This window comes from Meles meles, chromosome 11, assembly GCF_922984935.1.
Source record: "Meles meles chromosome 11, mMelMel3.1 paternal haplotype, whole genome shotgun sequence".
NCBI classification, from domain to species: Eukaryota; Metazoa; Chordata; class Mammalia; order Carnivora; family Mustelidae; genus Meles; species Meles meles.
This window is the reverse complement of record NC_060076.1, coordinates 91,495,160-91,520,092: the sequence shown is the minus strand read 5'-3', so window position 1 is coordinate 91,520,092 and position 24,933 is coordinate 91,495,160. Positions and strand designations below refer to the sequence as shown.

Genomic DNA, 24,933 nt, shown 5'->3' with positions numbered 1-24,933 from the left:
GGTTAGCTGAAGTACCCTAAGCTGTTTCATTATCAGTTACTACTTGGGATAAAGAAATTAACCTGGTTTCTTCTTTTGAAATTCCACTCACATGGGCATCAGCTAGAGCGAGGAATTTGCCCAACACATGTCTGTCCATCTGTCCATCTTATGTTTATGCTGCATTTTGGAGTAAATTATAGTAACCAACACATTCTGCCACCATGTACTTCCAGCTACATATCATTAACTAGAATTCAAAATTTGTTTCTAATTTTTTTCTGTTAAAGTTAAATTTACATACCTCACAATGCACAAATCTCAAAAACACCATAATTCCTAAGAGTTGCCTCATAGCCTTTCCCCATCACTCCTTACAGCTGTCCTTCCAGGGGCAATCACTGCTCTGATTTTCTTCTAACCAAGATTAGATTTGACTTGGATTTGACTAGAACTTCCTATAAATGGGATCATTCAGTGTACACTCTCTTTAATAAGGTCACTGAGCATATTTTGAGACATCCATGATGTTGCTAGTATGAGTAGTTTGTTCACTTTTATTACTAGGTAATAGTCACAATTCGTATATCCATGCTCGTTTGGTGAATATTGAGACTATCTCCAGGTCTTGGCTATCATGAGTAAGGTTGCTATAAATATTCTCATACCACTCATTTTGAGGACATATATTTTTTTCATTTCTTTTAGATCAATACCAGGAGGTAAAATTTCTGGGTCATAGAATAAATGCAAGCTTAGTTCTCTAATAAATAGCCAGAATCTTTTCTAAAGCGGTTGGACCGTCGTATACTCCCACCAATAATGGATGGGAGTTGTTCCACATCTTTGCTGGTATTTGGTCTTTCGGTCTATTAAATTTGTTTTCCATTTTGTAATAATTAATTAACTAATTAAATAAAACTTTCTGCATTTTGGTAGACATGTGGTTGAATCTCATTGTGGTTTTAATTTACATTTTCCTAATGCTTAGTGATATTAAGCACTTTTTCATGTGCTTATGAATTCAAATCATTTACTTGTTACTAAGTAGTTGTTTGTCTATGGAGTTATTGTTCTTCGTGTATGCGGGACACCAGGCACATGTCAGACACACAATTCACGCACATTATCTCCTAGCTTGGAATTTGCTTACTCATTTACATAGTGATGTCTTATGTTGAAAAGAAGTTTTCAAATTTGGTGACGCCATTTTTTTTCTTATTGATTTCAGTATCCCGAGAACTTTTCCTACCCTCAAATAGTGAATGATTTCTACTGTATTTCCTTTTAGAAGTTTTAAAGTTTAATTTTTGTATTTTATTATTTTTTGTGTGTTCATTATTATTTTCTAATCTCTCTTAATTACCTTTTATATGGTGTGAGGTATGGGGCCAAGGATTACTTTTAGACCATTCAGATATCCATTTATTCTAGCACTGTGTGTTGAAAAGGCATTTGCAAGTCAAATGACTGTATACAGACTTGGTCTATTCTAGAGCTCTCTGTTCTGCTCCACTTATTTCTTACTATCCTTAGGCCAGTATCCCATTGTCAGGGTTACCTTCAAAGTAACTCTTGAAGTCTGGTGGTTCAAGTCCTCTAACTTTGTTTTTTTGTCAAGATTGTTCTGATATTGTTCTGGATATCGCTCCTTTACATTCCCATATACATTTTATAACTAAGCTGCCAATTAATGTACAATACTTGCTCCAATTAAGACTGAGATTGATCAGTTTGGGGAGGATTGGCAAGCTGAAAATAGCTCATACTAAGTCAGAAGAGACAGTTATTAAATTTTCAGAAATTTGGGGTGCCTGGGTGGCTCAGTGGGTTAAGCCTCTGCCTTCAGCTCAGGTCATGATCCCAAGGTCCTGGGATCGAGCCCCACGTCGGGTTCTCTGCTCTGCGGGGAGCCTGCCTCCCCCTCTCTCTGTCTGCCTCTCTGCCTACTTGTGATCTCTATCTGTCAAATAAGTAAATAAATAAAATCTTAAAAAAAAATTTTTTTTCAGAAATTTGATACCTTGACATTGGCCAGGGTGGAAGAAATTAGCAAAGTCCCCTGTTGTTTTGTGGGGCAGGAGTTCATTGTTAAATGATTACCAGCATGCCATTACTTTCAGACCAGGAATATGGTATTTCTCTCCATTTATTTAGGGCTTTAATTTTTCCCCAGAAGGGGAACGTTTTGTAGTTTTCAGCAATGAGGTCATACACAACTGTGACAAATTTGTCCCTGAGTATTTTATGTTTTTGACTGTATTAGAAATAAAATTTTGAGAACTCACAAGTGTTTTCTCATGGTATATAATAAATATATTATTATTAAAAAATTTCCAGTGTGATTAATATGCAGTGTTACATTAGTACAATATAGAGATGCAACGATTCTCTGCATTATTCAGTGCTCATCATAAGTGTGCTCTTAATCCCCTTTCCTGTTTCACCCCACCGACCTCCATTCTGGTAAAACTCTGTTCTCTATAGTTAAGAGTCTGTTTTTTGGTTTGTGTCCTTTTTCCTTTGTTCATATGTTCTGTTAAATTTCACAAATGAGTGAAATCCTATGGTATTTGTTTTGCTTTACTTACTGACTTATTTCACTTAACATTATACCCTCTAGATCCATCCATGTTGTTGCAAATGGCAAGATTTCATTCTTTTTGTGGCTGAGTAATATTCCATTACATGTATGTGTGTGTATATATATATGTAGCTCATGTTTTCTTTATGCATTCATATATTGATGGACACTTGGGCTGCTTCCATAATCTGGCAATTATAAATAATGCTGCAATAAACATAGGGGTGCATGTATCTTTTGAAATTAGTGTTTTCATATTTTTTGGGTAAATATTCAGTAGAGAAATTAGCGGATCATCTGGTAGATCTGGTAATTCCATTTGTAATTTTTTGAGGAATGTCCCTACTGTTTTCCACAGTAGCTGCTCCAGTTGCATTCCCACCAGCACTGCAAAAGCATTCGTTTTTCTCCACATCTTTGCCAACACTTGTTGTTTCTTGTGTTTTGATTTTAGCCCTTCTGACAGATGTGAGGTGATACCTCTTTGTGGTTTTGATTTGCATTTCCCTGATGATGAGTGATGTTGAGCATCTTTTCAGGTGTCTGTTGGCCATCTGCATGTATAGTAATGTCTGTTTGTGTCTTTCTTTATTTCTTTCTTTACTTACTTAAAGGTTATTTATGTTTGAGAGGGAAGGGGCAAGCATGCAAATGGTGGGGTGGGGGTGGGGGTTGGGAGGGCCAGAGGGAGAAAATCTTCAAGCAGATTTTCTGCTTGAGTGCAGAGCCCAGAGTGGGGTTCTGGCTCATGACTCATGAGATCATGAACTGAGCCGAAACCAAGACTCAGAAATTTAACTGACTGAGCCATCCAGGCTCCCCTTGTCCACCTTTTAATTGGATTATTTGAGTTCTTCTGTGTTGAGTTGTAGAAGTTCTTTATACAGTTTGAGTACTAAACTGTTATCAGGCATGTCATTTGCCCATTCAGTAGGTTGTCTTTTCACTATATTATTTCCTTTGCTGTGCAAAAGCCTTTTATTTTGATGCAGTCCTGATAGTTTGTTTTAGCTTTTGTTTCCCTTGCCAAAGAAGACCTATCTAGAAAAAGGTTGCTACAGCTAATGTCAGAGAAAGTACTGCCTGTGCTCTCTTCTTTCAGGTTTATGACTTCAGATATCACATTTAGGTCTTTAATGCATTTTGAATTTATTTTTGCGTATGGTGTAAGAAAGTGGTCCAGTTTCATCCTTCTACATGTTGCTGTCCAGTTTTCCCAACACCACTTGCTGAAGAGACTGTTCTTTACCCATTGGCTATTCCTCCTTGCTTTGTTGAAGATTAATTGACCGTATAGCTTTGGACTCATTTCTGGTTTTTCTGTTCTGTTCTTGTAGCTATATATGTGTCTGTTTTTGTGTGCGTACCATACTGTTTTGATCACTACAGCTTTACAATATAACTCAAGAGTCTGGAATTGTGATGCTTCCAGCTTTGCTTTTCATTTTTAAGGTTGCTTTGGCTATTTGGGGTCTTTTGTGGTTCCATACAAATTTTAGGATTATTTGTTCTAGGTCTGTGAATAACTCTGTTAGTATTTTGATAGGGATTGTATTAAATCTATAGATTGCTTTGGATAATATGGACATTCTAAAAAATATTTGTTATTCCTATCCATGAGCATGGAATATCTTTCCATTTGTTGGTGTCATGTTCAGTTTCTTTCATCAGTGTTTAAAGTTTTAAGAGTATAGGTTTTTCAGCTCCTTGGTTAAATTTATACCTAGGTATTTTATTATTTTTGGTGCAGTTGTAAATGGGATCTTTTTCTTAATTTCTTTTTTTGCTACATTATTATTAGTGTACAGAAATGTAATATAATACAAAAAGTATTATATTGACTCTGTATCCTGCGACCATACTGAATTCATGTATTGGTTATAATAGGTTTTGGGGGTGTCTTTAGGATTTTCTGTGTATAGTATCATGTCATCTGCAAATAAGGAAGGCTTTATTTCCCAATTTGGATTCCTTTCATTCCTTTTTCTTGTCTGATTGCTGTGGCTAGGACTTTTAGTACTAAGTTGAAAAAAAAGCGGTGAAAGTAGGCATCTTGGGCTTGTTCCTGACCTTTGGGGATAAGCTCTTAGTTTTTTCCTCATTAAGAATAATTTTGCCTGTGGGCTTTTCATATATGACCTTTATTATGTTGAGGTATGTTCCCTCTAAGCCTACTTTGTTGACAGTTTTGTTTTGTTTTTTATAGATTTTATTTATTTATTTGAGAGAGAATGAGTGAAAGAGAGCATAAGAGAGGAGAAGGTCAGAGGGGAGAAGCAGACTCCCCAAGGAGCTGGGAGCCCCATGCGGGACTCGAACCTGGAAGTCCGGGCTCATGACCTGAGCCAAAGGCAGTTGCTCAACCAACTGAGCCACACAGGTGCCCTTGTTGACAGTTTTTATCATGAATGGATGTTGTACTTTGTCAGATGCTTTCTCTCCATCCACTGAAAGGATCATTTGCTTTTTATCCTTTCTCTTATTAATGTGATACATCATGTTGATTGATTTGCAAATATTAAACCACTCTTGCATCCCAGGAATAAATACCACTTGATTGTGGTGGATGATTTTTTTAATATATTGTTGGATCCAGTTTGTTAATATTTTGTTGAGGATTTTTGCATCTGTGTTCATCAGAAATAGTGGGCTTTTTAAATGGTGTCTTTATCTCATTTTGGTACAACATAATGCTGGCCTCATCAAATGAATTGGAAACTTTCCCTCCTCTCTTATTTTTTGGAATAGTTTGAGAAAATAGTTATTTACTCTTCTTTAAATGTTTGGTGAAGCTTTCTGGTCCTGGACTTCCTGTTGGGAATTTTTTGATTACTGCTTTAATTTCATTGCTGGTAGTTGGTCTGTTCAAATTTTCTATTTCTTCCAGATTCAGTTTTAGAGAGCTATGTATTTTTTGGAATTTATCCACTTCTTCTAGGTTTTCCAATTTGTTGGCATATAATTTTTCACGATATTCTCTTAAAATCCTTTGTATTTTCGTGGTGGTGTTTGTTATATCTTATCTTTCTGATTTTGTTTATTTGAGTCCTCTCTTTTTGATGTATCTGATTAAAGATTTATCAACTTTATCTTTTTTTTCACTTTTTTAAAAATTTCTTTTCAGCGTAACAGTATTCATTGTTTTTGCACGACACCCAGTGCTACATGCAATACGTGCCCTCCCTACTACTCACCACCTGGTTCCCCCAACCTCCCACCCCCCGCCCCTTCAAAACCCTCAGGTTGTTTTTCAGAGTTCATAGTCTCTCATGGTTCACCTCCCCTTCCAGTTTCCCTCAACTCACTTCTCTCCACCTCCCCATATCCTCCATGTTATTTGTTATGCTCCACAACTAAGTGAAACCATATGATACTTGACTCTCTCTGCTTGACTTATTTCACTCAGCATAATCTCTTCCAGTCCCGTCCATGTTGCTACAAAAGTTGGGTATTCATCCTTTCTGATGGAGGCATAATACTCCATTGTGTATATGGACCACATCTTCCTTATCCTTTAGTCCGTTGAAGGGCATCTTGGTTCTTTCCACAGTTTGGCGACCGTAGCCATTACTGCTATAAACACTGGGGTACAGATGGCCCTTCTTTTCACTACATCTGTATCTTTGGGGTAAATATCCAGCAGTGCAATGGCAGGGTCATAGGGAAGCTCTATTTTTAATTTCTTCAGGAATCTCCACACTGTTCTCCAAAGTGGCTGCACCAACTTGCATTCCCACCAATAGTGTAAGAGGGTTCCCCTTTCTCCACATCCTCTCCAACACATGTTGTTTCCTGTCTTGCTAATTTTGGCCATTCTAACTGGTGTAAGGTGGTATCTCAATGTGGTTTTAATTTGAATCTCCCTGATGGCTAGTGATGATGAACATTTTTTCATGTGTCTGATAGCCATTTGTATGTCTTCATTGGAGAAGTGTCTGTTCATATCTTCTGCCCATTGTTTGATATGATGATCTGTTTTGTGTGTGTTGAGTTTGAGGAGTTCTTTATAGATCCTGGATATCAACCTTTTGTCTGTACTGGCATTTGTAAATATCTTCTCCCATTCTGTTGGTTGCCTCTTTGTTTTGTTGACTGTTTCCTTTGCTGTGCAGAAGCTTTTGATCTTGATGAAGTCCCAAAAGTTCATTTTCGCTTTTGTTACCTTGGCCTTTGGAGACATATCTTGAAAGAAGTTGCTGTGGCTGATATCGAAGAGGTTACTGCCTATGTTCTCCTCTAGGATTCTGATGGATTCCTGTCTCACGTTGAGGTCTTTTATCCATTTTGAGTTTATCTTTGTGTACGGTGTAAGAAATTGGTCGAGTTTCATTCTTCTACATATAGCTGTCCAATTTCCCCAGCACCATTTATTGAAGAGACTGTCTTTTTTATCTTTTGAAAGAACTAGCACCTGGTTTCATTGATCTCTTCTACTGTTTTTTTCCCCTCTAAGTTTATATTTCATTTATTTCTGCTCTAATTTTATAATTTCCTTCCTTCTACTGGTTTTGGGTTTCGTTGTTCTTTTTCTAGCTCCTTTAGGTGTAAGGTTAAATTATTTGCCTGAGATTTTTCTCATTTTTTGAGCTAGGTCTGTATTGCTATAAACTTTTCTCTTAGAACAGTTTTGTTGAATCCCAAAGATTTTGGATGACTGTGTTTTTATTTTTCATTTGTCTCTCTGTAATTTTGTATTTCCTCTTTGATTTCTTGGTTCACCCATTCACTGTGTAGTAGCATTTATGTTCTTTCCAGATTTTTTTCTTGTGCTTGATTTCTAGTTTCATAGCATTGTGGTCAGAAAAGATGTATGGTATGACTTAAGTGTTTTTGAATTTATTGAATTCTGAATTTGTTTTGTGGTTTAGTGTGTGTTCTCTTCTAGAGAATATTCCATGTGCACTTGACAGAATGTGTATTTTGCTGTTGAGGATGGCATGTTCTGAATATATCTGGTAAACAGATCTGGTCCAATGTGTCATGAAAAGCCGTTGTTTCTTGATTTTCTGTTTGGATGATCCATCTATTGATATAAGTGGAATGTTAAAGTCCCCTCCCATTACTGTATTACTATCAGTTACTCCCTTTATGTCTGTTATTAGCTGCTTTATCTATTTGGGTGCCTGCATGTTGTGGGACTAATATTTACAGTTCTTACATCTTTTTGTATTATTCTGTTTATGATTATGTAGTGTTTTTCTTCATCTGTTGCTACATCCTTTGTTTTAAAGTTTGTTTTGTCTGGTATAAGTATTGCTACTGAGGCTTTCTTTTCACTTCCCACCTCCATGATAAATTCTTTTCTGTCCTTCACTTTGAGTCTGCATGTGTTTTAGGTCTGCAGTGAGTCTTGTAGCCAGCATATAGATGGGTCTTGCTTTTTTATCCATTCAGTCACTCCTTGTCTTTTGAATGGAGTGTTTAGTCCATTTATAGTCAAAGTAATTATTGATAGGTGTGTACTTATTGCCATTTGGTTACTTATTTTATGGTTGTTTTTGTATTTATCTGTTCCAGTCTTCTCTTGTTTTCTTCTCTCCTAGTTTGCTGGCTGTCTTCAGTGATATACTTGGGTTCTTTTCTCTTTATTTTTTGCATATCACCAGTTTTTGAATTGTGGTTACCATTAGGTTTATAAACACCTTAGGCATATAGCAGTCAGTTAAATTGGTAGGTGCTTGCCCATTTTAAAAGCACTAAATTTTTACTCCTCTTGTACCCACATTTTAGATATATAGTGTCATGCTTTACATTCTTTTATTTTTTTGAATCCCCTGACTGATTTTTATAGATAAAAATAACTTTACTGCTTTTATGCTTCATATTTTACTCCTGCTTATAGTCTTTCCTTTCCATTCCAGAGTCTCTTTTAACATTTGTTGCAAGGCTGGTTTAGTGGTAATGAATTCCTTTAACTTTTGTTTGTCTGGGAAGCTTTATCTCTCTCTTTCTATTCAGAATGATAGCCTTGCTGGGTTGAGTATTCTTGATTATAGGTTTTTATCTTTCAACACTTCAAATATATCATGTCACTCTCTTTTGGTCTGCAAAGTTTCTGCTGCAAAATCAGCTGGTAGCCTTATGGGGCTTTGCTTGTATGTAAATGTTTTCTTTTCTCTAGAAGCTTTTAAAATTCTCTCTTTATCAGTCCTTTTTGCCATATTAATTACTATGTGTTTTGGTGTGGACCTCCTTGGGTTGATTTTCATGGGGGCTCTCTGTGCCTCCTGGATCTGGATTTCTGTTTCCTTCTCCAGATTAAGGAAGTTTTCTTCAAATACATCTTCTGTCCCCCTTTTCCTCTTTTTTTTTTTTTAAGATTTTATTCATTTATTTATTTGAGAGAAACAGAGATAGTGAGAGAGAGTATGAGCTGGGGGGAGAGGAAGAAGCAGACTCTACACTGAGCAGGGAGACTGCTGTGGGGCTTGATCCCAGGACCCTGAGATCATGACCTGAGCCAAAGGCACATGCTTAATGACTGAGCCACCGAGGCTCCCCGAGTCCCCCTTTCTCTTTGTTCTCCTTCTGGGATCCCTATAATTCAAATGTTACTATGCATGAAAAGTTCCCTTAATCTATTTTCATTTTTTTTCCTCTCCCCTCTCATGCTTGATTTCTTGTCATTACTCTGTCCTCCAGGTCACTGATCTGTTCTTCTTGCTCTCGTCTACTATTTATTCCCTCTAATGTATTTTTAATTTCAGTTATTGAGTTCTCCATCTCAGATTGGTTCCTTTTTATGTTTTAATCTCTTCGTTAAGGGTCTTATTGAGGTCCTTCATTCTTTTTTCAAATCCAGTGAGTATCTTTCAGACCATTTCTTTAAATTCTGTACCAGACATATTATCTCTCTTTCATTAAGTCTCTTGCTGTGATGTTTGTCCTTTTGTTTCATTTGGGACATATTCCTCTGTCGGCTCAGTTTTTCTAACTCCCTGTGTCTGTTTCTTTATGTTAGGAAGGTCAGTCATGTCTCCTCCTCTCGAAGGTCATGGCCTTTTGAAGAAGAGGTACTAGAGTGCCCTGTAGTGCCGTGTCTCCTGTCCGTCAGAACTTAGTGCTTTCAGGGGTGTTTGTATGTATGTTGCATGTTACCCTACCTTTGTGGCTGAGCCCTTTTTCCTTCATTCCAGTTATGTGCAGTGGCGTTCCTTGCTATTGTGGGTGTGCTTGTGTTGTTAGTGAGCCAGGCTGGGGCCGTCTTGGGGGGTCTTGAGCTGAGTCAGAGATGAAGTAGCACTGAACTGCAGGGGTCCTCTGCAGTTCAGGGGTGCTCTGTCCTCTGAGATGATTTTGTTGGTAGGTGGGACCTGTAGTCAGACCAGGTGTCTGCCTCCAGCCCAGTGTGGGGCCCTGAGTTGGACTGGTGTATGTCCTGCCTGGGACAGGAGTCAGTTTGGAGTGGTGCTAGCACCTGTTAGGACTCCTTGCACACTGCTACATTTGTGGCACCACTTTGAATGGACTCCTACGGAGGGTATGATGGACGGAGCACATCTTCAGGAGAATGTGGAGGTGGGGCATGCATCTGCTGTGGGAGGGGGCTGAGTTGGAGGGAGCAGTTCCACAGGAGAACGCAGGGGTGGGGTGCATGGTATTAGCAAGGTTTGCATGGAAGAACATCAGCAACCTCCCAGGAAAATTCCTGCTGAGGCCAGGTTGGAGGGGTCAGACCTAAGAAACACATGGGAGCAGAGGAATTGTTAGGGAGCTAAGTTGAGTGTATTCCCACTGCGTTCATTCCTGCAGGTGTCCCTGTATCTAGGTTACAGAGTGGGGGATGAAGATGGCACCCACCACCTCCTTTGTTCTTGGAGAAGTCTCCCAAAGATCCCTGCTCCTTAAGCATAGGCCCCGAGGAACAAATCTCCCTCCTGCTTCTGCACTGTATCTCAGCAGGGCTGTTTATTGTCCAAACTCCTTAAAGGCATGGACTCAGTTTCCTATCACCTTGAGGCTCTCCCAGAGCTGCAGCCACTGATTTATAAAGTTCCAGATGTTAAACCCCACTGATTATAAGAACTTAAGCCCCTCTGGTTTTCAAAGCCAGGTGTCATGGAGATTCATAGTGGTCTCTTATGCCTAGGGTGCATGGTGTGATCTCTTTCTCTCCCCTTTCCGTGCCTGCAGTATCCCTCTCTCCTGAAAATATAGTCCTGTGGGTCAGTTTGGTTCCTGACCATGTATCCACCTTTCCTGGTGTCGGCTCTACATTTAGTTGTGGAGAGTGTTGTGCAAGTCTGCACATAATTTTCTGGGTTATTTACCCTGATGTGGGTGGTATCTAGTTATATCCATGGAAAAATTTAAACCCAGGATTATCCTACTCTACCATCTTCCCTGGACGTCTCTGATTAATTTTTAATATTAATGTTGGATACAACAACCATTTATATATATATATATTTTATTTTATTTATTTGACAGAGAGAAATCACAACTAGGCAGAGAGGCAGGCAGAGAGACAGGAGGAAGCAGGCTCCCCGCTGAGCAGAGAGCCCAATGCGGGGCTCAATCCCAGGACCCTGAGATCATGTCCTGAGCCGAAGGCAGAGGCTTTAACCCACTGAGCCACCCAGGTGCCCCAACAACCATTTATATTTACTTGCTAATTCTAATAGTTATATTTCAGATTCCTAAGATTTTTTTCTCTAAATAATCTGTCATCTGCACATAGAGGTAGCTTTACCTGTTTTCTGATCTTTAAGCCTTTTATGTTTTTTCTTGAGTATTTGAAATTCTTACGACTTCCAGTACAATGTTGAATGGACCTGGGAAAGTAGTTGTCCTTGACATTCTCCTAATTGTAGGGGAAAGTCCAGTTGTCTCCATTAAGTATAATGTTTGCAGTACATCTTTTGTGGCTGCCATGTATCACACTGGGGCAGTTTACTTCTTGCTGGAAGTTATTATCATAGTTTGGCATTAGATTTTGTCAAATATTTTTCTGGATCTATTCAGATTAACACATTCTATAAATTTAGTGAATTACCTAGAATGAAATTGTATAGAACTAGTATTATTTCTTTGTTAAATTTTTGATAGAATTCACCCATGAAAGTCACTGGGGTTTAAGGTTTTATTAATGGAAATAAAATTTATGTAATACATATAGGATGCTTCAGATTTTCTTCTTGTGTCGATTGACATTTTGTATTCTTTCATGGAATTGTTCCATTTCATCTAAGATGTCAGATTTCTTCATAGTTTACATGTTATTCTTTTAATGTATAATATCTATTATAATTTCTCCTATATTTTCCTGATATTGGTTATTAATGTCTTTTTTTTTAATCAGCCTAGCTAGAGGTTTATCACTTTTATCAGTCTTTTCAACAAATCAGTTTTGGTTGCATTATTTTCTCTATTGTTTACTTATTTTCTATCTCATTGATTTCTGCTCTTTAAACTTTTCTTTCTTGGGGCGCCTGGGTGGCTCAGTGGGTTAAGCCTCTGACTTCCGCTCAGGTCATGATCTCAAGGTCCCGCATCGGGATCTCTGCTCAGCAGTGAGTCTGTCCCCCTTTCTCTCTGCCTGCCTCTCTGCCTCCTTGTGATCTCTTTCTCTGTCAAATAAATAAATTAAAAATATTTTAAAAATGAAAATAAATAAAATTTTCTCTTTGTGCTTTGAGTTTACTTTGCCCTTTTGTTTTAACTTCTTATAGTGAAACTCTAAGTCATTAATTTTACTTTTTTATTTTTTTCTAATATAATTTAAAGCCACTAATCTTTCACTAATTATGACTTATATAACTAGACTTTGATATGTTGTGTCTCCATTATCATTCAATTCAATTACATTATAATTTTCTTCTGATTACTTCTTTGGTTCCTGAGATATTGAGAGGGATTTTAACTTTCATGTGCATGGGAATTTTGTAGACATCCCTCTGTCATTGAAGCTGGACATTCTAAACATTGTGCTGTCAAGTGTCTGGGTTCCATTGCCTTCCTGTAAGGCATATTGAGGTTTGTTGAGACAGGCGGAGTAGCTAACTTGAGGTCGACTTGATTCTTCTGAGACTTCTATTTTAGTTTTGCCCTGGCTGGCATAGGGAAACCTTTACTTCAGGTCTTGTTTAGACATGTTGCTTGGGTGTGTCCAATCCTTGGTTTCTACTGTTATGTCTCAAGTATTCAGCAAGATCTCTCCACTGTGGCTAAACCGTGAAGTCTCCTCACGCTGTATTATCTCTGGAAATGGCTCAGCTTAGAGCCCTCTCATAGTTACTCTTTGCCCACTGTGGTTTTGACCATCTTGTGGAAAGCTCCCCTCCACGTGTTTTACTGAGGATTTGCTCAGCTGGAAACTCAAGGGGAGCCCTATATAAAAATGTTTCAGTTCTTTCTTCACATGAGAAGAGCTTTCTCTCAAGTAATCTGCTTTAGAAATTCCAGCAGCTTGTCTCCCTGCATGCCAGTCGCTGTATCTTCAACTCAGCGAGACTACTCTGTTCTGTTTTGCTTTCCATACCATGTGCTGCAGTGTGGATAGTGTCTCTCAACAGAAAACAAGGCTAATTGTAGCAGTGTCCTCATTCGTTTCCCTCCTTCTTTCAGGGATCCCAGTTTTGCATTGCCTGCTTGTTCTTCAGTGTCTGGCAACACTGTTTCAGATATTTTTTCCAGTTTTCTTGTTTCAGTGGAAGGGAAAGCATGGCACCAGTTAATCTGCCTTGATTAGGAGTAGAAGCACTCCCTGTTTCTTTCAAAAGAAAGCAATTCACACGCTCCGAACTCTTCAGATTTCTTGGGCTGTAGCAATGGGTATTCAAGAAAAGCCAGAAGCAATCAACATTTTCATTACTTTGGTATACATTCTAGCTCATTCATATAGTTGCTATACAACCCATAAATCAGAGCCTTCTGTTCTGCAAGTCAAGCAAAACAAGTTTCAACTCATAAAGTATTTGCAAACATTTCCTTGTTCTTTTTTTTTAAAGATTTTATTTATTTATTTATTTATTTGAGAGAGAGAGAGAACATAAGCAGGGGGAGCGGCAGAGGTAGAGACAGAGGGAGAAGCAGGGCCCCTGGCTGAGCTGGGAGCCCGATGCAGGGCTTGATCCCAGGACCCCAGGATCATGACCTTAGCCAAAGGCAGATGCCTATCCTGCTGAGCCACCCAGGTGCCCCCATTTCCTTCCTTTCAGCGATAATCTGTCTTTTTGACTTTGATATTTCTATAACATATGCAAACGACATATTTCCAGGATCTTCATGTATCCTCCTGTGATCTTTAAGGGTACTTCCAAAAGATTGGCCACAGACCCAGCGAGTTACAGTTACAGACCATATTACAAAGCCATCTGTTTCTGCCAAGAATGGTGAAGAGTGAGATTTTATCTGACTTGCAAGCTAACAAGTTAGTTTGCCACTGTTTCGTGAGTGCTAACAGAAGACACAAGATTCTTGGCTCAGAAGTAAAGACTTTCGGACTCAGAGAAAGAGCGGTAGCCTGAGAATTCGCATACTCTTGGTTCTCTGAACTCCAGTAGCTGCAGGCAGAGACGGGGCAAAGCAGGCATCTGCACCGGCAGTGGTCTGCATTACAGGAGAGGAGCACTAAGCTTGGAGAACCCACGACCTTATAGGAAGTGGCAAGCAGCCTCACTCTTTGTTCCAGAGGAAGATACTGCTTTATACCCCAGGGTTGCTTGGTGCATCCTCAGCCCTGAGAAATAGCCCAGGCAGAGAGGAGTCCAGGCCTCGCATGCTTGGCATACCCAGTAACTCATGTATGAGTCCCAGCAAGAGAGCCGTGGAGGAGTATCTCCCGACGCTTGTCCTCTGTGAGGAGGGAGGTTTCTCCGTTACGGACCCCCGCAGGATGACCGTACCGGGAATTTCGTTCCTAGGTCACATTGCAGTGTACAAATGCGTCTGTGAGCAACCTTGGCCAGAAAACCAGGCACAGAGAAGGCAATTGAGAATTCTTCTACAGTGGAAAGGAAACACCAGTGGTGCAGGATGTTCCCCCGGGGGGTCTCTTAGCAATTCAGTCGAGCCAGGCCTCTGGTCTCAGCCACCTGTAACCCTGGGGGTCAGTCATTCCAGGGGGCCCTGGAAGTTCGACTGATAGCACCGAATCAAGAGACACACCAGCCTCTCAGCACTTTTCGTTTGCTCGAGGAGGCCAGGCATCCATCAGATTGAATTATTTCACATATTCTTGAGGCAGAAATAAAACCAGAGAGCCAGATAGCAGTAAACAAAAAGCAATTTAGAAACAGACTCAGTAAGTACAAAATCACCACCTTAGCACGGTTAGACTCGCCCTGGAAGCCAAGCAAGAGAGGTCTGGACCCACAAGGCTCATAAAGTGCCCTTCTCAGGCAATGCAGCTCGCGAGCTCTGGGGCCTGTGTCCACGTGGGCCTCCTGGTGAGACCTCCTCCCTGTTAAAAGTAAAAAAAAAAAGTCAAACTTAATATACAAGTTTTGAGTACTGAGTGGAGTTTGAATAAAACATACACGGGGAGTCCTGTTTTCTCAGCAGCGGGCTCCCAGATGAAGAGAGAAAGCGATATTTGGAGCTCCAACTGCAGTCCAGATCTGATTACATCTGAGTCAGAATGTTTTTTATTTTTGTTTTTATTTTTTTATTTGGACATAGCTTTTAAAAACTGTGTATTTCCTCTCAACCTTATTTCTGTTTTTCTGGCTGAGCCGCTTAAGACCCCTCAGTGGTCATTGCCACCCTTCAGTGGCCCAAGAGGCGGGCCCTGTGGTCCAGTCCACCGTGGGAGACCAAGCAAGGACACGTGCCTTCAGACCAGGCTGCGACTTCGGGTCACGTAGCAGTAAACTTGGGAGCTGGAGCAGCCCTTGAACTGAAATTCCTGCTTGGTTGCAGCCTTTTCAGCAGCGGCCCGCTCTGCCTTTTCCACCCCTTCAGGATCTCCGTAGAAGTGGAGACCAGGCATGATCTTGCGGGGGGTTCACGGGAGACGGTGCCACACGTGAGCAGAACGTCCCAGGCCAACTCCCACCACAACATGCCCACTCAGTGCACTGCCTCGTTGTTGCACGGGGTGGCAGTGTCCACACAGTACAGAGAAGAGGCTGTGTCCCACGGAGCGATGGGAAACAGGTTAACATAAGCTGTCACTGTGGGAGGCTGGTGGTCCCCCGTGGGATCAGTAGCCAGCGGAAGTCAGCGCTCCTGGCAGGCTCCTGGGATCTGTTCAGTGAAGAGGCCCGGAGTCGTGTGGGCCCCCCGTGGGCGTGGCTCCAGCGGCATCCTCAAACCAGGGCACAGCTTGTGGGCCAGTATTCCTGGAGGTCACGACACTGACACCAACTGTGGTTTGGAGGGTAACAATGGCGCGAGCTGCCAGCAGAAGCTTCTTTCTGGCTCTCTTCAGATTTCTGACGTTGGTGCCATCGCTTTTCCTTGTGTAGATGTCCTGTGCCACGGAAGCCAAGGTTGCTGCCACGTATGTGGGTTCTTGCTGCAAGGGGTTTGAGGACATCCCCCTCAGTTTGCAGGACATCAAGGGCTCTGGGCATGGTAGAAGCTGCTCTCTGAGTTACAGTGGGAGCCCGGAACCACGCTGTATGGACCCCTGTCTGGGTAGTGCAGAAAAGCTGTCGGTTTTCATAAAGACAAGTCATTCCTGTCTTTGCTAATGAGCATCAGGCTGTGGCTTATCTCTGGATGCGAATGTTTGAGAATTTTTTTGTAGTTCATGGCTGTCAGGAGTGCAGGCCTTTAAGAAATAGAAAATTCTTCTGGCCTGTGGAATGGGACATAACTAGGCTAAGAGCAAAATGCCATTTTTACTTTTTATACTATAAACATTTGATCTGTCATCGGAGACACCATCCACTGGAGGGACAATTTAACAAGATCGACTTATTGATGAGAAAACTGAGATTCAGAGAAGAAAATCGCTTTCTTTAGATACTGTGACTGATAATTATCTCACCAAGGATTCGAACCCAGACCTCCCTGACTCCAAGGCCCACACTGTCTTCCTAGACCACCACACACCCTCCTTAAAACTTTGGTGAAGTTTTAAGGAAGAAAGAAGCCGGTGAATGAGTAAGGAACAATCGTGCCGTGGGAAACCCACACAGAAAGCCTTTCTTCCAAAGTCTTCACACTTCGAATGCTCAGTGCTCAAGGAAACTGTGCGCATAAACCCAGCATGCAAGATGCATTTCTACAATATCTCTGTTGCATGCGGGGTACTGTTGAGAGATGGTACCGCAAGTCTCATCGGGTCTGGGAACTTGATGTTTTAGGGACTCTCAAAATGGAGGCTGCTTTCCGTTTCTGGACAAAAACTTTAAAGTCTTTACATTGCAGTGGGGTGGAAATTTTGAGATTCCAAGAGAAAAAGTGTCAAGAAATTGGGCTGCAGCTTACTCCGTATCATCTCCAATGGCCAGCTATTTTCCATGTACTACCTGTACTGCTTCCAGCATCTGCCTGAAGGAGAGAATCTTCGATAGCTTGTACAGTCATGATACCTAGAAGCAACGTGGCTCACTCAGTGTTGGGCACCAGTGACAGGAGCCTATCACCCTGATCCCACACCAAGGCCTCTGTATGTGTTTTCTAGTAACTAATCTGATAGGGGTGGGGAGAGTCAGCTGAACATTTTCATTATATTCTGTGAGACGGGGATCTGGGGCTCAGTAAATGAAACCGACATTCAATTTGCCTATTCCTAGTTTAGAATACAGACAGGGTTCTCCTTCATCCATTCCCACAGTCCAAAAAGCAAGACGGAGCATTTCTAAAAAAGAAGCCCGTAAGTGGGACTCGTTCTGGTATGAATTTCTCATTGGCTCGGTGCCTCACTTTGTGCTTCAGGAATGAACTCAAGGCCTGGCCTACCTCATTTAGTTTACAGCCAGTGGGCTGTGGTCAGTTAGTCTCCTTGCTTCTCCAAGAAGGAGAGCTAATTGCTAGCAGGAGCTTCAGACCTGACTTGAGAATTTTCCCAGGGAGGCCTCACAGAACACCCTTCCACGGGGATGGGTTGCCTGTCTGATTTTCCTGGCCCTGAAGATGGAACAGTCGATTCCTCGTGCTGGGTCTGTCCGTGCAGGTGGTGGGGCCAAAGCCCGGCATCCACAGCTGCCGGAAGTAGTGGCAAGGGAGGGACAAGCTGCCCGTGATGCCCAGGGTCCCCGATGGCCCAGATTCCAGGCGGCATCGGGATCGTGATTGTCATTTGTCAGCCTGGGTGTTGACAGTAAGCTGTCTGCTGGTGTCACTGCCCATCAGACACAATTGCTGAATTTTTGAGACGTGTTCTGCTTCTCCGGAGTAAGAGGATGTGGCATTTGAAACGAGAGCCTGCTATTTTATATTTAGAAGTGAGTGAACAGCTGCCAATTATCTGTAACTTGGGTAAGAAAGAAAATCCAACTTTATTGCGGAGTTGACCTGTATTGATAATTAGGTGGCACCTCCGGGAAAGGAATGATCAAATATTCAAATATGTCTGCGCGAGGAATATTTTTCCCCCTTCTCCTTTCCTTCTTCAGAACGGCGACTCCCTGATCTCCGAGCCTGGTTTTGTCACATGTTAAATAATCTACCAGTAATCTCAAAGACCACTGTGAAATCCAGTACATTTAAATTCATTGCATTTTAGAAGCAGTGGAGATATTTAATGACAGATGTCAACAGAGAAAAAAATTTTAATTAAACGGACTTAAGGTAATATCTGTGAAGCAGTGACTGTATTTGCACTAGATGTGTGCGAGCTTGACTTCCGTTCCTTCGTGTGTTCATTTGGCAAATATTTATGGAGAATCTCTTCGGTGCCAAGCACTTATTTATGTGCTCAGGATACAGTGCCGGATAAACAGAAGTGCTTACAATTAAATGGCTGACATCTGAAGAGAAGGACACAGACAATAAATAAATGAACAGTTATAGCGAAGTTGTATGTGTTAAGGGCTGGGGAAAAAAAAAAAACAGGGACAGAGGCAGAGAAGGAGTGGGACTGAGTGCGTGTACCATGTCTGTTTTGTAATTTGGGGGAGAAACCTCATGGCTAAGTGACAACTGAGTAAAGGTCTGCGGGGCCGGACAGGAGGAGCCCTGTGTGGGCCTGGGCTAAGGGGGGCGTTGGGACCAGGTAAGAGAACCACACAGACCCCAAAGCGGGGTGTGTCTGAAGAGTGGCACTAAGAACAGGGGTCTCAATGCAATCAGGGACAAGGAGAGTGGCGAGATCAGAGAACAGAAACCAGATCAAGTGAGATGCTAGAGGCATGGGGTGGGTGGATCCTGGTCTCATCCCAGGGTGAAAAGGTGAAAGCAGTGAAGCAGGTGCTGGTTGTTTTTAGGTGCCTGTTAAAGGGATGGACCTGTACTTTCTCTCGTCGCAATTCTCATAACAGCCCCGTGAGGTTGGTATATTATTACTGTTTATTTCCATTTTTAAGCAAAGACATGGAGGCTCAGAGATAGGAAGGGAGTTGTCCAAGTGACAAGAAGACGCAAGACCCGTGTTCTTGCAACAGCTTCTGAGCTGCCCCTTGATTCTTCATTGGTTTGCACAGAATCTAGGAAACTCACATTCTGAGTTGAGATGCTCACACAAACATGGGAAAGCCAGCCTGTATCAACATATCACCAATTGGGTGATAAAAAGAATGAACACGCTGGTGGACCTTCTAAGAGTTTATGAATCATGGGAAAGTGTCTCCATTCTTTTCATTCAGAAAAAATTTCCAACTTACAGAGAGTTACATAAACATGACAGGGAATTTCTGAATACCCTTTAAACAGATTCATTAATTTAGAGTATTTTGTCACTTTTGATTAATCTCTTTATCTGTGTATGTGTATACATATACACTTACTCTCATTTTATCAATGAGCTAATTGAGTACTTTAGGACTCTACTAGGCTTTACTGACCAATACCTTGTCCTTCTGCAGATACCCCATTAGGGAGCTCTGAGCTCTCTCTGCCTCTTGTTGTTAATAGGAATTTTGGTCACCAGGTCAAGATATTTTCCATTTTCTCTTACTATAAAGTCACTACCCTTTCCCTGTTCATTGTGACTAAAAAGTAATCAGGGCAAAGGTACTTTGAAATAACACAAATATTCTGCTTCTGATAAACAACCTAAATTTAGTATATATTGATTATCCATTGCTTTGGAAACACAGGATTTGGGGGTATGTTAGCTTCCCATCCTGCAAGTGATAAGAATCACTTAGTTCTTATAGGTTTCTTTTGCAGACGCCTAGGATTTTATATATAAATGATTATGTCATCTGTGGTTAGAGAGATAGTTTTACTTCTTCCTTTCCTATCTGTAGGTTTTCTATTTCTTTTTTCTTGCTTGCTGCACCAGCTAGGACCTATAGGGCGTGTTACATAGAAGAAGTGAGAGTGGACATCCTTTCCTTGTTCGTGATCTCCAGGAAGACACGAATACACTGTTTTCATCATTGGCTGTAGGGTTTTTGGGTAGACATCCTTCATCGGGCTAAAGAAAGTCCATTTTATTCCTAATTTGCTAACAGGGTCCAACTTGAATTGTGTTTTGTAAAATGTGTTCCTGAATCTATGAAGATGAAGGTACCATTTTTTACTTTTAGCCTGTTAATATGGTGAATTTAATTTTTGAATGTTACAATGACCTTGATTTTTTGAGTTAAACCTCATTGTTATGATGTATGATCCTTTCTATAAATTAGACTTGCTAGAATTTCATAAATGGTTTTTGTGTTCTTTGGGTATTGCTTTGTAGTTCTTTTAAAATGACTTTTGTTCAGGTATCAGATTAATACTAGTCTTATAAAATTGAGGCATGTTCCCTAAACTGGTTTGTGAACTCTTTGCACAGAATTTGACATCACATCTTTTTCAAATGTTTTTTAGAATTAAGAACTGAAGCCAAATGGACATTGAGTTCTCTCCCCTTTTTTTTTTAAAGATTTTATTTATTCATTTGAGAGACAGAGATCACAAGTAGGTAGAGAAGCAGGCAGAGAGAGAGGAGGAAGCAGGCTCCCCGCTGAGCACAGAGCCCAATGCAGAGCTGTATCTCCGGACCCTGGGATCATGAGCTGAGCTGAAGGCAGAGGCTTTAACCCACTGAGCCACCCAGGTGCCCCAAAGTTCTCTTTATAAGAAGATTTTTAAAAAAGATTTTATTAATTTGTTTGACAGAGAAAGATCACAGGTAGGCAGAGAGGCAGGCAGAGAGAGGGGGAAGCAGGCTCCCCTTGAGCAGAGATGCGGGGCTCGATCCCAGGACACTGAGATCATGACCTGAGCTGAAAGCAGAGGCTTAACCTACTGAGCCACCCAGGTGTCCCAAGAAAATTTTTAATTGTGGGGCAATTTATTTAATACATAGAGATATATTTAATGTATTTACTGTCTACTGTTAATTGAATTAACTTTATTGTTTATGTTTTCCATGGAATTTGTCCATTTCATTCAGGTTATTAAATTACTTGCTATTAATTTCTTCATAATATAGTCCTTTGTATTGGTATGATCTGCAGTGATATCCTTTCTGTCATTCTTATGTTGATAATAGGGTCATTTTCCCCCACTTGATTAGCTGGAAACCTATCAATTTTATTGATTCTTTCAGTGAAAGAACTTTTGTTTCATTCATTTTTCCTATATTTTGTTCATTTTCCATCTTTTTAAAAAGGATTTATTTATTTATTTATTTATTTGAGACAGTGAGAGCAAGAGAGCATACATATGAGTGGGGGAGGGGCAGAGAGAGAAAGAGAATCTCAAGTAGACTCCCTGCCAAGCACAGAGCTGGACCCAGGGCTCAATCCCACCACCCCGAGATCACAACCAGGGCCAAAATCAAGAGTTTGAGGGTCAGCTGACCAAGGCATCTTGGCGCCCCACTTTCCATCTTATTGACTCGAGTTCTTTATTATTTCCTTCCTTCTGACTATTTTGATTCTCTGATTACTCTCCTCCCCCTATTTATTTATTTATTTATTGTTACATTAGTCACCATACAGTACATCATTAGTCTTTAATGTAGTGTTCCATGATTCATTGTCTGCATATAATACCCAGTGCTCTGTGCCATCCATGCCCTCCTTAATACCCACCAGGCTCAGCTATCTTCCCAACCCCTCAGTTCTAAAACCCTCTGACTTCTTAAGGTAGAAGTTTAGATCGGTAATTTGAGTACTTTCTGTTTTTCTAATAAACACATTTAATGCTACATATTTTTTTGACACACTGTGTTCTATCCATATCCCCTACATTTTGGTATGTTGTATTTTTCCTTGCCATACAGTTCAAAATAATTTTTTTTTTTTTTTTTTTTGGCCTTTGGTGGGTTGGTTTGTTTGTTTTTGATCCATGGATTATCTGGAAATATATTGCTTAATTTTTAAACATTTGGAGATTTTCCACATATCTTTCAATATGCTAGTTGAATCCTTTTGTGTTCTGACAACATGTTTCCCATGACCTCAGTGGTTTCAGATTTGGTGGTTGATCCATCGGTGAATGTTCCGTGTTCGTCTCAAGAAGAGTATGCGGTGTTGTCAGGTGGGATTTCCTCTAAATATCAGTTCAAGTTGATTGATCTTTAGTGATTGTTAGTCTGCTTGTCTATCAATTATTGAGGAGGGAGAGTTAAATCAGCAGTTGTAGCTGCTCTAGATTAGACTCTAGATTAGAGTTGTAGGCCCACCTTTGCCGGATGAAAGTTGGTATTCTGTTGAGTATATGTGAGGTTATGCTTCAGATAATGACTCAAGAAAGCAGAAAGCAAAGACTCCAAGCTCCTAGCAACTGTTCTTCAGTATTTTTCTCTTATGGGGAAAACTCAAATTCACTTGAACCCAGCTGGAGTCTGGCCGCTCCTTACCTCCCTACTCTCAGGATTTATTATAGTAATGTATTCTCTGGTCCCTGTTTTCCTGCTGAACATGTGCACAAAATATCTGGATACTACTAAAATATTTATGGATGAAATGACATTATGTCTGGGATTTGCTTTAAAATGTCCGGCCAAGAAAACACAAAAAACATGGCAGTAGAAATGAATGAAGATTGACAAAATTCAAAGCTAATCATCTTTGAATCTCAATGATGGAAATCTTCATACTAATCTATGTACTTTATGTGCATTTAAAATTCATAATAAAAATTTAAAAATCATACATGGAAAAGTCCTTTAAATATGATTTAGGGTATCAAGACCTACAAACATGTCTCCAGGACACCAGTGTTGTTTTCCCGCAAGTCAGTCCGCGTGCTGGCTGTCACGGCTGCATTGATCAAGAGTTTTGAAGCTGCATTGAAATGCCCTCTTAAGATATAAAAGCAATGGCAGGAATCTGAGTTGGCTGAGCAGTAGACTTCAGAATCTTTATAATATGTGTTTTATTGCCTTTGGCCAGTAGCTCTTGGAAAATCAGAACAAGGTCATTTAATATAAGGTAGTGTGTGTTAGCATTGCTCTTTGCTTCCTCGCTTCCTTTCCCATTCTTTCAAGAGCTTTCCAATGTTTTAGCTCTCCTGGAGCTTCTGTCATATAATAGGTTCATACAAAAGACAATGCCAGAGTATTTTCTAAATATTTACATTTATTTATTCATAAAAAATTATGTGTCGTGTTGGTGATAATATGGGGGAAATAGGCATTGCCATACATTCCTGTGGAGTGTAAATTACAACAGCCTATGTAGAGAGAAATTTGGCTATGTGTTTCTTTTTTTTATTAGGTTATGTTAGTCACCATCATTAGTTTTCAATGTAGTGTTCCAGGATTCACAGTTTGCCTGTAACACCCAGTGCTCCATGCAATCCGTGCCGTCCTTAATACCTGTCACCTCACCAGCTCACCCATCCCCCCACACCCCTCCCTTCTAAAATCTTCGGTTTGTTTTCCAGAGTCCACAGTCTCTCATGATTCATCTTCCCCTCTGATTTCACCCCCCTTCATTTTTCTGTCCTTCTCCTAATATCCTCCATGCTATTCCTTATGTTCCACAAATAAATGAAACCATATGATAATTGACTTTCTCTGGTTGACTTATTTACTCAGCATAATCCCCTCCAGTTCCACGCATGTTGATGCAAACGCTGGGTATTCATCCTTTCTGATGGCTGAGTAACATTCCATTGTGTATATGGGCCACATCTGCTTTATCCACTCGTCTGTTGAAGGGCATCTTGGCTCTATCCACAGTTTGGCTATTGTGGACACTGCTGCTATGGGGATCGGAAATTAAAGTGGGCCCATCTTTTGCTCTCACTTCTAATAATTTAGCCTATAAATATAAATGAGAGAAATGAAACTTCAGAAACTTCTAACATTAGCTCATTTTCTGTAATAGCAAAGTACTGAAACGAAGATATTCATCATTAGCTACCCATGATTTGGAACACTATGCAGCTGTTAAAAATCTCTGCATATTTATGAAAAGAACTTCTAGATTTACTGTTAAATTAAAAGTTTTTAAATGAGGCATTATTAATATCCATCATTCATTTAAAAACATTGGTGTTTGATATGCTCAGCCATTCAGGCAATATACTGGGTGCTGGGGAGATATTATTTCCTTTCATTGATTTTCTCTATTTCGAGCACTTTGTTACCAGGTAAGTAACTCACCGTACCCTCCCATCTTCTCTTTGTAAGAGAAGACTCCCCATGGTTCCCAGCTATGGTGGTGATGCCCCCAAACCAATTTGGTTCTTGTCATCTTAGGACATTTTAGTATATCCTGATGGGGTCATGGACCACATAAGAAGAGGCAGTATGCCCTATTAAACCTATCTCAGGGAAAGAAACTGTATAATGAAATTATGCATGAGACAGAGTGTTGGTTTGCCCATTTAAAGAACCATCAGATTTCCTGGGATGTGTAGTCAGTGACAGTCCTACATCAGAATGGAGTTGAAATCTGCTTCTGGTAGTTTGAAATTCAGAAGTCCTTTCTCTGCTGCAGTAATTGGCAGGAGATTCAGGCCAGTTTGTAGATTGCACAGTCTACCTGAAGCTTGGTACTCAACGTCTTTACAAACAAGGAGCGGATTCAGCAGCATGAGTACATTACATGAATAACAGTTTCTCTGAGAAAAGAATTTAAGATGCTTAAACATCTCCAGTGGTTCATGTGCTAATGAAACATTCCCAGCAAGTCACAGACACGGGAATAGTCCCTGCAGTCTGTACACAGAGAGTGGACATCATACCTGCGTGTGAACAAGGAGCAAAATGGTGCTTCCAAGGGTCCCCAGAATGAGTTGCTGGAATAACCCTTTGCTTCCAAAGGTCTGCATTTCTTTGGCTATATCTGTTACCCTTTTTCACTGTGCCATGTCCAGAGTTGGCCAACACTTACTTTGGCCATCCACACCTACAGATGCAGCTCCGCGTT

The 24,933-nt window shown here is 40.5% G+C and overlaps 1 protein-coding gene across 1 annotated transcript in view; it reads left to right on the top strand.

The window, feature by feature from the left end:
- The window catches only part of LOC123952617 (histone-arginine methyltransferase CARM1-like), a 287,622-nt gene that overhangs the window by 105,468 nt on the left and 157,221 nt on the right, over positions 1-24,933 (top strand). The window lies entirely within an intron of this gene.